Genomic DNA, 16450 nt, shown 5'->3' with positions numbered 1-16450 from the left:
AGTTATTTTAAATTTGTTCCCTAATAGGGAAATTTAAATTTGATGTACAATTAAAACAAACATCTGATATTTTTACTCAAAACATATTTTTATAATATTTTTTTACTCAAAATAATATTATATTTTTTTAATTCAAAGTAATATCAAATTTATTATTTTTTTTTATCCAAAATAATATCTATTTTAACGCAAAATATTTGTATATTTATTATATGAATAATATCAATCATTTGTTAGATGGTAAATTTCATTCCGCTCGTGGTTGGTGGAGGGTAAATACACTTTTATGTTAGGTTAGGGAGCCTGATGCTTATTTATAGTGGTTGGTGGAGGGTAAATACACTTTTATGTTAGGTTAGGGAGCCTGATGCTTATTTATAGTTTGGTGAACAGTTATTTCCGGTAAAGCTATATATGGTAATAGATAGTTAAATCTGGTAAAACTATATATATAGTAAATAGCTAAATCTAGTAAAGCTATATATAAAAAACTTAACTATATATATATATATGCGGTCCGGTAGAACTTTGAAAAGTAATTTTCTATTCTCTGTGTTCTCTCTTATACATACTTGAAGTCATCAATACAAATTCCTTTAGCCAGAGTTCTCCTTGCATTTTCTCTCTCCTATTCTTTGTGTTCATCTATCGAGTGTGTGCGTTGTTGTGCAACCCTAACAACTGGTATCAAAGCTAGGCGAAATTCACCACGATCTGTGAAGATGGAAAGTTCAAAGATTGGAATTGAGAAGTTCGATGGATCCGATTTCGATTTCTGGAAGATGCAGATTGAAGATTATCTGTACCAGAAAGAACTTCACGAACCTCTGTTGGGGGTGAAGCCAGATACCATGACCACGGAACAGTGGAAGCTCAGGGATCGACAAGCCTTGGGGCTGATCTGGTTGACGCTATCTAGAAACGTGGCGTTCAACATTATCAAGGAGAAGACAACGTCAGATCTATTGAAGGCGCTGTCAAATATGTATGAAAAACCATCAGCTATGAACAAGGTGTATTTGATGCGGAGATTGTTCAATCTACAGATGTCTGAAGGTGGACTTGTTGTTTATCATATAAATGAATTCAATATGATCATAAGTCAACTGAGTTCGGTGGAAATTAATTTCGAAGATGAAATTAAAGCGTTGATTTTGATATCATCCTTACCCGAGTCATGGGATACTGTTGTTGCCGCAATCAGCAGTTCCCGAGGATCTCATAAAATGAAGTTTGGTAAAATTCGAGATATAGTTCTCAGTGAAAGTATTCGCAAACGGGAAACTAGAGATTCATCAGGCAATGCTCTCAGTGTTGATCGAAGGGGAAGAAGTAAATCAAAGAGCTCAAACAAACATGGGCGATCAAAATCAAAGAACCAAGAAAAATCTCAAAATAGAGCAAACGTAACGTGTTAGAATTGTGGAGAAAAAGATCACTTTCGAACAGGTTGTACAAGATCAAGGAGGAAGCAGAATCACAAATCTGGAGATGATGATGATTCTATAAATTCAACAGAAGACATTGGGGATGCTCTAATCCTCAGCGTGGACAGTTCGATTGAATCCTGGATTTTGGATTCAGGTGCATCTTTTCATTCGTCTCCAAATAAAGAGTTGTTCCGAAATTTCAAGTATGGAAATTTCGAGAAGGTGTATCTTGCCGACAACAAAGACTTGAAGATTAAAGGAAAAGGAGATGTCTACATAAAAACTCCGGCAGGAAATCAGTGGACATTAAAGGATGTCAGATATATTCCTTGTCTAAAAAAGAACTTGATCACTATTGGTCAGTTGGACAACACAGGTTATGCAACAAAGTTAGGGAAGAGTTCGTGGAAGATTATGAAGGGTGCTACGATGGTAGCACATGGCTCAAAATCTGGAACCTTATACACCACTGCAGGGTGTATGAACATAGCTGTTGTTGCTGAGAGTGCTTCAAATTCAAGTCTACGGCACAATAGACTTGAACATATGAGCGCGAAAGGAATGAAGAGGCTGGCTGCAAAAGAAGTTTTAGAAGATCTAAAATCTGTTGATGTGGGTCGTTGTGAGAACTACGTTATGAACAAGCAGAAACGAGTTAGCTTCACAAATACCGCCAGAGAATTGAAGAAAGTGCGGTTGGAAATGAAACCATATGTGGAGCAAGGTTCGACGAAGCAAGTGGGAGTTGAGCATGAGTTGCAGGAAAATTCACTTAGTGATGTTGTAGCAGATACTCATGAAACTCCTAAGACTACTGCTGAGGAACCAGATGTGGAGCAAGGTTCCAAGACAACGAAGCAAGTGGGAGTTGAGCTTGAGTTGTAGGGAAACTCACCTAGTGATCTCGTAGTAGATACTCAAGAAACTTCTAAGACTACTGCTGAGGAACCAGATGTGGAACAAGGTTCCAAGACAACAAAGCAAGTGGGTGTTGAGGTTGAGTTGCAGAGAAAATCACCTAGTGATCTTGTAGCAAATACTCAACAAACTCCTGAGATTGTTGTAGAAGAACAAGCAGTAAAGCAAGTGACACCTGAATCGGTGTTGAGAAGATCATCCTGTACTATCAGAGTACCAGATATGTATGTACCTTCATTACACTATCTGTTGCTGATGAAAGGGAACTAGAGCCCTTTGATGAGGCCCTACAGTTGGAGGATACAACCAAGTAGGAGCAAGCCATGGATGATGGGACATCTAGGCTTCAAAAATACATTGTACTGAGGCTGAGTACGTGGCAATAGCTGAAGCTGGAAAGAAGATGATATGGATGACTGACTATCTGGAAGAATGGACAAGAAGTAGCATGAAGATATTCTTTATACAGATAGTCAGAGTGTGATACAGTTGGCGAAGGAACCCGGTCTATCATTTAAAGAGAAAACACATAAGACGATACCATTTCACTTGCAGGTTAGTGAAAGATGGTGATGTGTTTAGAGAAGATAGAGGGTGCAAAGAATCCAGCAAACATGTTGACAAAATGTGTTGACGTTGGAATATTGAGGTTGTGCAAAGCCTCAATTGATATGGTGCCATGAAGATGCTCATGGCCGTTTGAGAATGAAATCCTTGGTTGACTAGATCAGTCTCCAAGTGGGAGAATTGTTAGGTTATGGAGCCTGCTACTTATTTATAGCTTATGGAGCCTGTTGCTTATTTATAGCTTATGAACGGTTATTTTCAATAAAGCTATATTTGGTAAAGCTATATCCGGTAAAGTGGCAAATAGCCATATATAGTAGATGGTTAAATCTGGTAAAACTATATATAGTAAATAGCTATATATATAGTAGATGACTAAATCTAGTAAAGCTATATATATATATATATCCGCAGAGCTTTGAAAAGTAACTTTCTATTCTCTGTATTCTCTCTTGCTGTACATACTTGAAGTCATCAGTACAAATTCCTTTAGCTAGAGTTCTCTTTGCATTTTCTCTCTTCTGTTCTTTGTGTTCATCTAGATCGAGTGTGTGCGTTGTTGTGCGACCTTAACATTTTAAACTAACGAAAATGACAAAAAGAGAACAAAACAAAACTAGAAGAAAAATTAAATTAAATTAAACATTCAGATAATGCAATTTAAAGTCAAACAACACCTCGACTGGAACAAATTGAAAGACAATGAAAACATGTGTTGTTAAAGGTTGGTTACATATGGAGAAAGAGTTCAAGGTACTATTTCGAACAAAATATAAAAGACCCAAAGTACACAGATCGGGTCGACACTCATAAACGACCTTCAAGTGACAATGCAGCTCTCAAACGCTCCCCCACCTCAAGCGACAGTTGGCGAAGACCTGAAAAAGAAATCTAAAATGCAGTGAGTAAAAAAGTACTCAATAAGCAGACTACTTATGGGCTCTCATCATCTAGTTCCTGGTAGGTTTCCATGGGCTTTTCTCTAGGCTCTAAGAAGTTTAGGCTTAACTCTATAGTTTGGCTGACCTTTCAGGGAGGTTTCTAATGGTGTTGTGGTGTAGTTAGTTATCACGTCAGTCTAATACACTATAGGTCTCTGGTTCAATTTTGGGCAATGCCATCTTTGTAATTTTTATTTTTATATTTATATCTGGATTCATTTTAGACCTTTACGAGAAAGTTTAAGAGCCTTAGAGCTTGATAAGCCCGGGAACCGTGCCCTCAAATACACAATGATTCATTTTACTTAGAGCTTGATAAGCCCGGGAACCGTGCCCTCAAATACACAATGATTCATTTTAGACCACTACGACAAAGTTTAAGAGCCTTAGAGCTTGATAAGGCCAAGAACCGTGCCCTCGAACACACATTGTACATGTAATTAACTATTTGGACTTTTATGGAAGAAATACGTGTACGAATCAACAAGGACTAGGGTGGAATGATTGTGAGCACGTTCTATGCTTGATTTAGCCAACAAATTTATGAACTAAACTTAGTATCAGAGGTCTAGGTTGATTGGTCCAACCGACTGTTACAGACTATTTTCGCTAGACCAAGAGTCATTGAGTGTTTCGTTACGTGATTTTCGAAGCTTGAAATCTCAAACCGTGACGAAAATAAAAAAAAGAAAGGAAAATAAAACTAAAAGTAAAATTAAATTAAACATTCAGATAATGCAATTTAAAATCAAACAATATCTCGACTAGAACAAATTGAAAGGCAATGCAAACATGTGTTGTTAAAGGTTTGTTACAAACAAAGAAAGGGTTCGGGGTACTGTTTCGAACAAAATATAAAAGACCCAAAGTACACAGACCGGGTCGACACTCATAAACGACCCTCAAGTGACAATGCAGCTCTCAAACGCTCTCCCACCTCGAGCGACAGTTGGCGAAGACCTCAAAAAGAAATCTAAAATGCAGTGAGTAAAAAAGTACTCGGTAAACAGACTACTAGTAGGCTCTCATCGCATCCAGTTCCTGGTACGTTTCCACGGGCTTTTCTCTAGGTTCTAGGAAGTTTGGGCTTAACTCTATAGTTTGGTTGACCTTCTTGGGAGGCTTCCAATGTCGTGGTGTAGTTGGTTATCACGTCAATCCAACACATTGAAGGTCTCCAGCCCAAGTCGGGGCGACCCCATCTTTGCAATTTTTATCTTTATTTTTATTTTTATAATCCAGATTCATTTTAGACCTATACGAGAAAGTTTAAGAGCCTTCGAGCTTGATAAGCCTGGGAACCGTACCCTCGAATACACATTGATTTATTTTAGACCTCTACGACAAAATTTAAGAGCCTTTTTGCTTGATAAGCCCTAGAACCGTGCCCTCGAACACACATTGAGCTTGTAATTAATTGTTTGGACTTTTATTGAAGAAATGTACGTTATATGCTTGAATTAGAGAAATTTATGAACTAGTCCGTGAATCTTTCATTACTCCACAATTGTATTGTCCACTTTGAGCTCTCATGAAATTTATGAACTAGTCATTTAATCTTTCATTACTCCACAATGGTATGATATTATCCACTTTGAGATCTCATTACTCCATAATGGTATGATATTATCCACTTTGAGATCTCATGTCAATCTCTCATGGCTTTGCGACCAAGTGAAGTGTAAATACACATTTTTACTATTTTGTATTTTATAAATAGCCCATATTTCTATGTTTTTTTGTTTTATATGAACTCTTCACAATGGTATGGTATGATATTGTCCACTTTGAGCGTAAACTCATATGTCAACCTCTCATGGCTTTGCTTTGGACTTCTCAAGAGGCCTCACACCAATGGATATGTATTCTTTAATTATACCTCATACCAATGGAAATCAAGACATGTTTGAAGCTATTTTTTCGTGAAAAGTTTGTTCTCCATACAAGGAGGAAATAATATTGTTAACCGGAAATTTTACTTTTGTTTTAAGAACAGGAGATTTTATGTTTGTTCTACAAACAGAATTCTTATTTTAAGTTTGTTCTAAGAATATAAATTTTAAGTTTATTCTAGGATTTTGAGTTTGTCCTGAGAACATAGATTTTAAGTTTGTTCTATGAATAGGAAATTTAAGTTTGTTATAAGAACCAGAGATTTTAAGTTTGTTCTACAAACAAAACTCAGTATTTTAAGTTTGTGCTAGGATTTTGAGTTTGTTCTAAGAACATAGATTTTAAATTTGTTCTATGAATAGGGAATTTAAGTTTGTTCTACCAACACAACTCCTATTTTAAGTTTATTTGAGGATTTTGAGTTTGTTCTAAGAACATAAATTTTAAGTTTGTTCTATGTATAGGGAATTTAAGTTCGTTCTAAGAACAAGTCATTTTATGTTTGATCTACAAATGAGTGATTTTCAGTTTGTTGTTAGAACATGTGATTTTAAATTTATTCTAGGAACATGAGATTTTAAGTTTATTCTAGGAACATGAGATTTTAAGTTTATTCTATGAACTGTGGATTTTAAATTTGTTATTTTACTGACAAATGATTTTAAGTTTGTTATACGAATAATCTCATTCTATGAACTGTGGATTTTAAATTTGTTATTTTACTGACAAATGATTTTAAGTTTGTTATACGAATAGCTTGTTTAAATTTGTTGCTTTACTAACGGATAGTTTTAATTTTGTTTTACCACCAGAAGATTAATCATGGATCAAAAAAGAATTATAAGCTACAAAATAACTAAATAATTAATCATAGATCTCACAACATGGATAGCATGAATACCAAATTTACTATATTTAGCCTAAGTTATTAACACAAGTAGCTAGACATGAATACGAAATTAACGTAGTTGGATAACATTTAAACAAATAAAAGGTAGAACCCAACGAATAGGTCTGGGCATGAAAGCAGCTCAATTCAGTATAGCCGAACGAATTAGTCTGGGTATAAAAGACAACTCAAAACCACAACTCTATCTATTTTTTATTCTAAATACATGTGGATTTAAAAAATATTTAAAATACTCTTCCACTATAAATATTTTGTAATATATTTCCAATTCTTTTTTTAATTGCAATTTTTAAATAATATGTTATTATATTAATTTTATATAAAATATAATTGAATGAATTATAGAAACTTTTTAATTAATGGGCCTCATAATAATCATACTAATTGCTAGCCACGAAATGGTCCAAACATTCAAAGCTCAATCTCATGATCACAATAAGCTCAAGCACATGAGTAAAATGGTAATGGCTAGCCCATGAATTGGTCTAGCTTTAATTTTATGGCTCAATCCACTTGTCGAGAAGTATTGTCATTTGAACTTTAATTTCATGGCTCAATTCACTGGTCTAGACATCCAAAGTCCATGCATTTTAATTTTATGGTCCAATTCGAAGACATAGTCCATGCAACTCATAAGCTCACATCACAATTATGTGAAAATGATTGTACTTTATGTTTTTTTCAAAAAAAAAAAATTCATATTACTTCCTTATATAAACATTTTTGTGACAAAATTAAAGACATTTATTTGAAGTCTATTTTATACTAAAATATATTTATTTTAGAGAATATATTAATTTAAAGACGCCCGATAATGAGTAGAAAAGTGATATTTTGTGTGTCAAAATTAAAATCATTTTTAAAGTTTTGGTTGGAGAAATTTGATACATGTGTGCTAAAATTACTTTTAAAAAAATAACTTATTTGCAAAGGACTTCTGTTAATAAAAATTTTGTAAGATTTTTTTTATAAAATACTATTATAGGTATAAATTGCTTATATATGTATTTACGAATTAAGTGAATAGAACAACGAGTAAATCTATACTGGTACGAATGGAGAAAATTTAATGTCATAAATGGAGGGATCTCAAATCCTGACGAATTTCAATATTTTCAGAAATGTTTGAGAATCCAAACAACCTATGATGTGGATTTGTCCCGCGGATTTGTCCTATTATGAGCATTATCAAAATTTTGAAATCCACCGTCATTCTCATTATTAGATTAGTTCCATTGATCAAAATCATAAATTTAACGCTGAAACAATATCATAGTAAATAATTTTTTTTTTTAAGTTTAACATGTTAATTTGGTAAGTGTTTGTCGTTTACAACTTGAAACAATGCCTGTTTTATAAGTTTACAACGCTGAAACAATATAACTATCTTCAATTTTTTATAAGTTTCATAAATATTTTTTTTTTATAAATGATTGATCTATATATGAAAAATAAGTAATAAATAAATATTTTGAAAAATTGCATTCGAAAAAGTACACAAATTTGCATAAATTTTATATTAATTTTAAATCTCAACCGCTATATTGTTAATAAATTATTTTATTTTGTGTTAAAATCCCTCTAATCAATACTCTGATTATATAAAAAAAAAATTATAGATTTTATTCTTGATTTCAAAATAAATGCATAGAATAATTTAAAAAATAATAATAATAATAATAATAAAATGAAAAAATAGAAGTCTTGTCCCAACTCCCTCGTGTAAAATATGCCACACAGCTTGCAATTTATTGCTAATAATAAATAAAATGGAAAATATATTAATTTTATGTTTTTTTAGATAATTTTATTATTCTAAAAAAATATTATATAGATTTATTGTTTTGTAAGTATTTGCTCTCATTTTTTTAATTATTAGGTTATTAAATATGGTCAGAAAACATCGAGTATTCAATAGACTTGATCCAGCCATTTACAAGTATTTGTGCAAAAAAATTTTGAAATATTGAAATATTGAATGGGAAATATTAAAAAAAAAAAAAAAGTTACAATAGAATTTTTAATATTTAATTATCCTTCAAATTTTTTGAACCAATAAATGACGCTAATTGATACTCCCTTTAAAAAAATGGTATAGTGCAATTAATTATTTACAAATAGTTATCTATAAAATTTGAAGGGTTAGACATTATTTTTTTTTTATAAAATATAAAAGACTAAAATAGTTTCTTTTATTAAATTTAGTTAGTAGTAAATACAAATCTTATCCGATAAATTTATATGATATAATAAACCATAAGTTGACAAACTTTTTAAAAAAAATAAATTATGCAAGAAAGTTTCTAATTCTTGATCGAGGTTTAAGTTCTTTTATTTTTTTTTATGAATTTTGATGAATTAATATAAATTGATATAAATTTATGAGGTTAACTTTAATATTTATTAATATTTATTATCATCCTAACCTTAAAAATTTTAAATAAAATTTAAAATAAATTTTGTGTGTTTTTATTATAATAATTAATGTGGATAGATATGTAGTCACTTTGCATAGGTAAACTATATTAAATTTATTTTTTTAATTTAGTTTGAGATTGACATAGTGAAAAGTGTGTGGGAGCTGTTGTCAATTATAGCATTACTATACACCTCTATTTATTGTGAAATATTTGATCTAAGTGTTTCATTTGTACAAGTTACAATTTGAAGATAAAAATAACATGAAACAGACTTGTTAAAGATGAAAATGCTTGTAACATGGAGAATATTCAGTTTCCGAATTAACATCCCTCTTCTTTAGTCTATTGGTTCACTTGTACAAGTTACAATTTGAAGATGAAAAGAACATGAAACAAGAAAATTATTATTTTTTACCCCCTTAACTACTATAATCCAAACATAATGAACTAATTATAATTTGTACGTCTATTAAACTAAACTAAAATAAATGAATGTGGTTTTACCTGTTTATAAACGAAGGAGGTGCCCAGGCAGTTAGTTCCCGAGTTTCTTCCCTTCTGAGGCCACAAGCCATGGATTGTGAAGGAATTTATCCCTCCTCGTACACATTGTCCATATGATAAAACACAAAAATTATAAGGCCACTACTAGACAAATTAAAAGTGGTAAAAAAAATAAAAATAAAAATTGCAAAGATGGCGTCGCCCATACTTGAATTGGAGACCTTCAGTGTGTTAGACTAACGTGATAACCAACTAGACCACGACACCGTTGAAAGCCTTCTCAGAAGGTCAGCCAAACTATAGAGTTAAGCCCAAACTTCCTAGAGCCTAGAGAAAAGCTCGTGGAAACCTACCAGGAACTAGATGCGATGAGAGCCTACAAGTAGGCTACTTACCGAGTACTTTTTTACTCACTGCATTTTAGATTTCTTTTTCATGTCTTCGCTAACTGTCGCTCGAGGTGGGGGAGCGTTTGAGAGCTGCATTGTCACTTGAGGGTCGTTTATGAGTGTCGACCTAGTCTATGTACTTTGGATTGTTTATATTTCGTTTGAAACAATACCCCGAACCCTTTCTCCGTTTGTAACAAACCTTTAACAACACATGTTTGCATTGTCTTTCAATTTGTTCTAGTCGAGGTGTTGTTTGATTTTAAATTGCATTATCTGAATGTTTAATTTAATTCTACTTTTAGTTTTATTTTCGTCACGGTTCGAGATTTGAAGCCTCGAAAATCACGTAACGAAACACTCAATGACTTTTCGTCTAGCGAAAATCGTGTATTGGACCACAACCTAGACCTCTGGTACTAAGTTGAGTTCATAAATTTCTTGGCTAAGTCAAGCATATGACGTGCTCATAATCATTCCACCCTAGTCCTTGTTGATTCGTACACGTATTTCTTCAATAAAAGTCTAAACAATTAATTACATGCTCAATGTGTGTTCGAGGGCACCGTTCTCGGGCTTATCAAGCTCTGAGGCTCTTAAACTTTGTTGTAGAGGTATAAAATGAATCCAGATTATTAATATAAAAATAAAAATAAAAATTACAAAGATGGCATCGCCCATATTTAAACTTGAGACCTTCAGTGTGCTAGACTGACGTGATAACCAACTACACCACGACACCATTGAAACTCTCCTCAGAAGGTTAGCCAAACTATAGAGTTAAGCCCAAACTTCCTAGAGCCTAGAATAAAGCCCGTGGAAACCTACCAGGAACTGGATGCGATGAGAGCCTACAAGTAGGCTGCTTACCGAGTACTTTTTTACTCATTGCATTTTAGATTTCTTTTTCATGTCTTCGATAAATGTCGCTCAAGGTGGGGGAGCGTTTGAGAGCTGTATTGTCACTTGAGGGTCGTTTAAGAGTGTCGACCCAGTTTATGTATTTTGGAAGAATGATCCATCACTCCTTCACAGTCAGTCAAGACTCAAGCAAGACAAGATTCATTCGACTTAACTCCTTGTTCCGTTCGAGTTCGTTATTCTTTAACTGTAAAGGAATTGAAAATGAAAGAAAGATGTTTTGGGGAAATTCTCTTTCTGATAATTGAACGAACACCATTATAGGTGCATTTATATGCATTTCCTTCTTGCTTGAAATTTAGCCAATCCTTGTACCAGTCAGCATCCAACGGAAAAACATCTCAATGCAGTAGTGTTTCTGGCATTGTAGAGATATATAGCCAATATCATCAGTATTCCCAGGATAGAAATGATCCTCCTGGTTACCGGCCGAGAGAAGGATTTCATATGATATTTCGTTCGAAATAGTACCCCGAACCCTTTCTCCGTTTGTAACAAACCTTTAATAACACATGTTTTCATTGCCTTTCAATTTGTTCTAGTCGAGGTGTTGTTTGATTCTAAATTGCATTATCTGAATGTTTAATTATTTTTACTTTTAGTTTTATTTTCGTCACGGTTCGAGATTTGAAGCCTCGAAAATCACGTAACGTAACTCTCAATGACTCTTCGTCTAGCGAAAACCGTCTGTTGTTCCACAACCTAGACCTCTGGTACTAAGTTGAGTTCATAAATTTCTTGGCTAAATCAAGCATATGACGTGCTCACAATCATTCCACCCTAGTCCTTGTTGATTCGTACACATATTTCTTCAATAAAAGTCCAAACAATTAATTACATGCTCAATGTGTGTTCGAGGGCACCGTTCTTGGGCTTATCAAGCTCTAAGGCTCTTAAACTTTGTGTTAGACTGACGTGATAACCAACTACACCATGACACCGTTGAAAGCCTCCTCAGAAGGTCAGCCAAACTATAGAGTTAAGCCCAAACTTCCTAGAGCCTAGAGAAAAGCCCGTGGAAACCTACCAGGAACTAGATGCGATGAGAGCCTACAAGTAGGCTACTTACCGAGTACTTTTTTACTCATTGCATTTTAGATTTCTTTTTCATGTCTTCACAACTGTTACTCGAGGTGGGGGAGCGTTTGAGAGCTGCATTGTCACTTGAGGGTCGTTTCTGAGTGTCGACCCAGTCTATGTACTTTGGATCGTTTATATTTCGTTCGAAACAGTACCCCGAACCCGTTCTCCGTTTGTAACAAACCTTTAACAACACATGTTTGCATTGCCTTTCAATTTGTTCTAGTCGAGATATTGTTTGGTTTTAAATTGCATTATCTGAATGTTTAATTTAATTCTACTTTTAGTTTTATTTTCGTCACGGTTCGAGATTTGAAGCCTCGAAAATCACGTAACGAGGTTCGAGTTTCATGAGTGTCTGCTACCACATCACTAAGTGAGTTTTCCTACAACTCAAGCTCAACTCCCACTTGCTTCGTCGAACCTTGCTCCACATATGGTTCCATTTTCACCGCACTTTCTTCAATTCTTTGGTGATCCTTGTGAAGCTAACTTGTTTCTGCTTGCTCATAACGTAGTTCTCACAACGACCCACATCAACAGATTTCAGACCTTCTAAAACTCCTTTCGGAACCAGCCTCTTCATTCCTTTTGCGCTCATATGTTCATGTCTATTGTGCCGTAGACTTGAATTTGAAGCACTCTCAGCAACAGAAGCTATGTTCATACACCCTGCAGTGGTGTATAAGGTTCCAGATTTTGAGCCACGTGCTACCACCGTGGCACCCTTCATAATCTTCCACGAACTCTTCCCTAACTTTGTTGCATAACCTATGCTGTCTAACTGACCAATAGAGATCAGGTTCTTTTTTAGACCAGGAATATATATGACATCCTTTAATGTCCACTGATTTCCTACCGAAGTTTTTATGCAGACATCTTCTTTTCCTTTAATCTCCAAATCTTTGTTGTTGGCAAGATACACCTTCTCGATATTTTCAGACTTGAAATTCCGAAACAACTCTTTATTTGGAGACAAATGAAAAGATGCACCTGAATCCAAAATTCAGGATTCAATCGAACTGTCCACGCTGAGGATTAGAGCATCCCCAATGTCTTCTCCTGAATTTATAGAATCATCATCATCTCCAGATTTGTGATTCTGCTTCCTCTTTAGTCTTGTACAACCTGTCCGAAAGTGATCTTTTTCTCCACAATTTCAACACGTTACGTTTGGTCTATTTGGAGATTTTTCTCTAGGTCTTTGATTTTGATCGCCCATGTTTGTTTGAGCTCTTTGATTTACTTCTTCCCTTTCGATCAACACTGAGAGCATTGCCTGATGAATCTCCAGTTTCCCGTTTGCGAATACTTTCGCTGAGAACTACATCTCGAATTTCACCAAACTTCAGTTTATCAGACCCTTGGGAACTGCGGATTGCAACAACAACAGTATCTCATGACTCGGGTAAGGATGACATCAAAATCAACGCTTTAATTTCATCTTCGAAATTAATTTCCACCGAACTCAGTTGACTTATGATCATATTGAATTCATTTATATGATCAGCAACAGGTCCACCTTCAGACATCTGTAGATTGAACAATTTCCGCATCAAATACACCTTGTTCATAGCCGATGGTTTTTCATACATATTTGACAGCGCCTTCAATAGATCTGACGTTGTCTTCTCCTTGATAATGTTGAACGCCACGTTTCTGGATAGCGTCAACCGGATTAGCCCCAAGGCTTGTCGATCCTTGAGTTTCCACTGTTCTGTGGTCATGGTATCCAGCTTCACCCCCAACAGAGGTTCGTGAAGATCTTTCTGGTACAGATAATCTTCAATCTGCATCTTCCAGAAACCGAGATCGGATCCATCGAACTTCTCAATTCCAATCTTTGAACTTTCTATCTTCACAAATCGTGGTGAATTTTTCCTACCTCTGATACCAGTTGTTAGGATCGCACAACAACGCACACGCTCGATCTTGATGAACACAAAGAACAGGACAGAGAAAAGTGCAAGGAGAACTCTGGCTAAAAGGATTTATATTGATGTCTTCAAATATGTACAGTAAGAGAGAATACAGAGAATATAGAAAGTACATTTTCAAAGCTCTACCGAACTGGATATATATATATATATAGTTAAGTTTACTATATATATAACTTTACCAGATTTAGCCATCTACTATATATAGCTATTTACTATATATAGCTTTACCAGATTTAACCATCTACTATATATAGCTATTTACCATACATAGCTTTACCGGATATAACCGTTGACCAAGCTATAAATAACCAGCTGGCTTCATAATGTATCAGTTTCATTTACCTAGGTGAGAATGACTCTTTTAGCCGATTCAATATGCCTACTATTTTGGGGACTTGACCAATAGGGAGTTGGGAACATAATATCATGAGATGGAATTCACTCCTTTCCATATAAGAAAAGTAGACGAGTTGTTCTCTTAAGTATTGATTTCGAGACTTGAACAATGGGGCCCCACCCTCTCATTGGCCCGAGAGGAACTTGGTTTATGATTGGATCATAGACAAATTGTTCATTAGAGAATCAGTGGTACTTAAGGTGAAAGATGTAATTACAGGGGTAAAACAGACTTTTAACCCAGCTGTAATTATGAACAACTCGTGAAGGATCGACTTGCTTGTAATGATTATATCGCTAGATATAACTTGTCCTACCGTGCATAAGAGTGCAACTCTAGGTCTATAGTGGAGTGACCTATAGTTAGAATGGAAATTGATTAATTAAAGAGTTTAATTAATTAATTTTGTATCATTGAGCTTATAATCTGCAGGTCCATAAGGTTCCCTTGCTAGCTCAGTAACGCTAAAATGTTCAATTTATTTGAAAGAAAATTTGAAATGTCAAATTAATATTTAATAAATGGACAAAAACATATTAATTTGAAAGGTTCAAATTAATATTTAATATATTAGATATAATGCAAGAAAAAATATATTTATTATATTTGATACAATTAAATATTAAATCAATTAATGTATTTTGATACATTAAATAAAAATATATTTGAAATTTGAATGAGATTCAAATTAATTAAATATATATTAGGATATCTTATAATATCTAAATATGATTTATATAAGGTATAATATTGTAATATATTAAATATGCAAATATATTATTTGGCAAATATTCTCCAAGAGTCCCTATAAATAGTATCTTCAGGTTGAGCCAAAGACACATCGATCTCTCCCACTTTCTCTGGAGAATGAAATTACATCTCCAGAGAATTCTCGAAACTCTTTCTCCAATCCCTTTGGGATTTTCTTTCAAGAGGCTCAAGCCTTGACCTTGTGTTTGAGTCATAGTAAGGAAGATCTTGAGGAATGTTCAAGAACTTCTGCATAGTTGGAATAATCCGAGGAGTCTTGCAAGCTAGGGTTTCTACAAAAGTAGAGTTCTTACTCTTCTATTTATTGCTTTGTTTTAATTCTTAATAAAAATCAAAACGATTCCCAATGCTTCCGCTACGTGAATGAAGAGTTCATTCCCTTTAATAGAGCCAAAGAAACCTTAGAACTCGTGCATACAGATCTCTGTGGTCCAATGAATGTCAAAGAACGAGAAGGGTATGAATATTTCATCAGTTTTATTGATGATTATTCAAGATATGGCTATATTTACCTAATGCATCACAAGTTCAAAGCTCTTGAAAAGTTCAGATAGTATAAGACTGAGGTTAAGAATCTATTAGGAAAAACTATTAAAACACTTTGATCAAATCGAGGTGGAAAGTATATAGACTTAAGATTCCAAGTCTATATGATAGAACATGGAATAACGTCTCAACTCTCAGCCCCTGATATGCCTCAACAGAACGGTGTATCAGAAAGGAGAAATAGAACTCTGTTAGACATGGTTCAGTCTATGATAAGTTTCGCTCAACTACCTGATTCGTTTTGAGAATATGTAGTGGAGACTGCTGTATACGTTTTGGGATGCCCAGCACATGTGTTGGTGCAAAACCCCAAGAAATTAGAATGTCGTTCAAAATTATGACTATTCATAGGATACCCTAAAGAGACGAAAGGTGGTCTATTTTATGACCCTCAAGAAAAGAGTGTTTGTTACTTTTTTTCATTTAAAAGTAACAACTAGTTTTCATAAATGTAAATGAAATCATTATAATTTCTTTCGATTTAAAAGTAACCAAAAACTTTTATAAATGTAATTGAAAACTCCACCATTTGTTACTCTACTAAATTTATAAATGTCATACTTCGATTGATCTATGATGTCAATTTTGCTGCTGGTCCATGATATCAATTTTGTCACCACATCACCACGTCAGGTATCTTGTTTTGAATTTGATTGGTCCATGATGTCAATTTTGCCGCCACATCATCACGTCAGGTATCTTGTTTTGACTGAAACTTCTTCGTTTTATCTCTAATTTGAGTGAACCAAAAAAGACCTTGAAATCATTATTCCAAACCCTACACTGTGGACAAAATACTGAGAATGGTTAATATTTGAAGGTA

The sequence above is a fragment of the Cucurbita pepo genome, chromosome 11 (assembly GCF_057944985.1).
Source record: "Cucurbita pepo subsp. pepo isolate OVF chromosome 11, ASM5794498v1, whole genome shotgun sequence".
Lineage (NCBI taxonomy): Eukaryota > Viridiplantae > Streptophyta > Magnoliopsida > Cucurbitales > Cucurbitaceae > Cucurbita > Cucurbita pepo.
Note: the sequence above shows the minus strand (reverse complement) of the source record.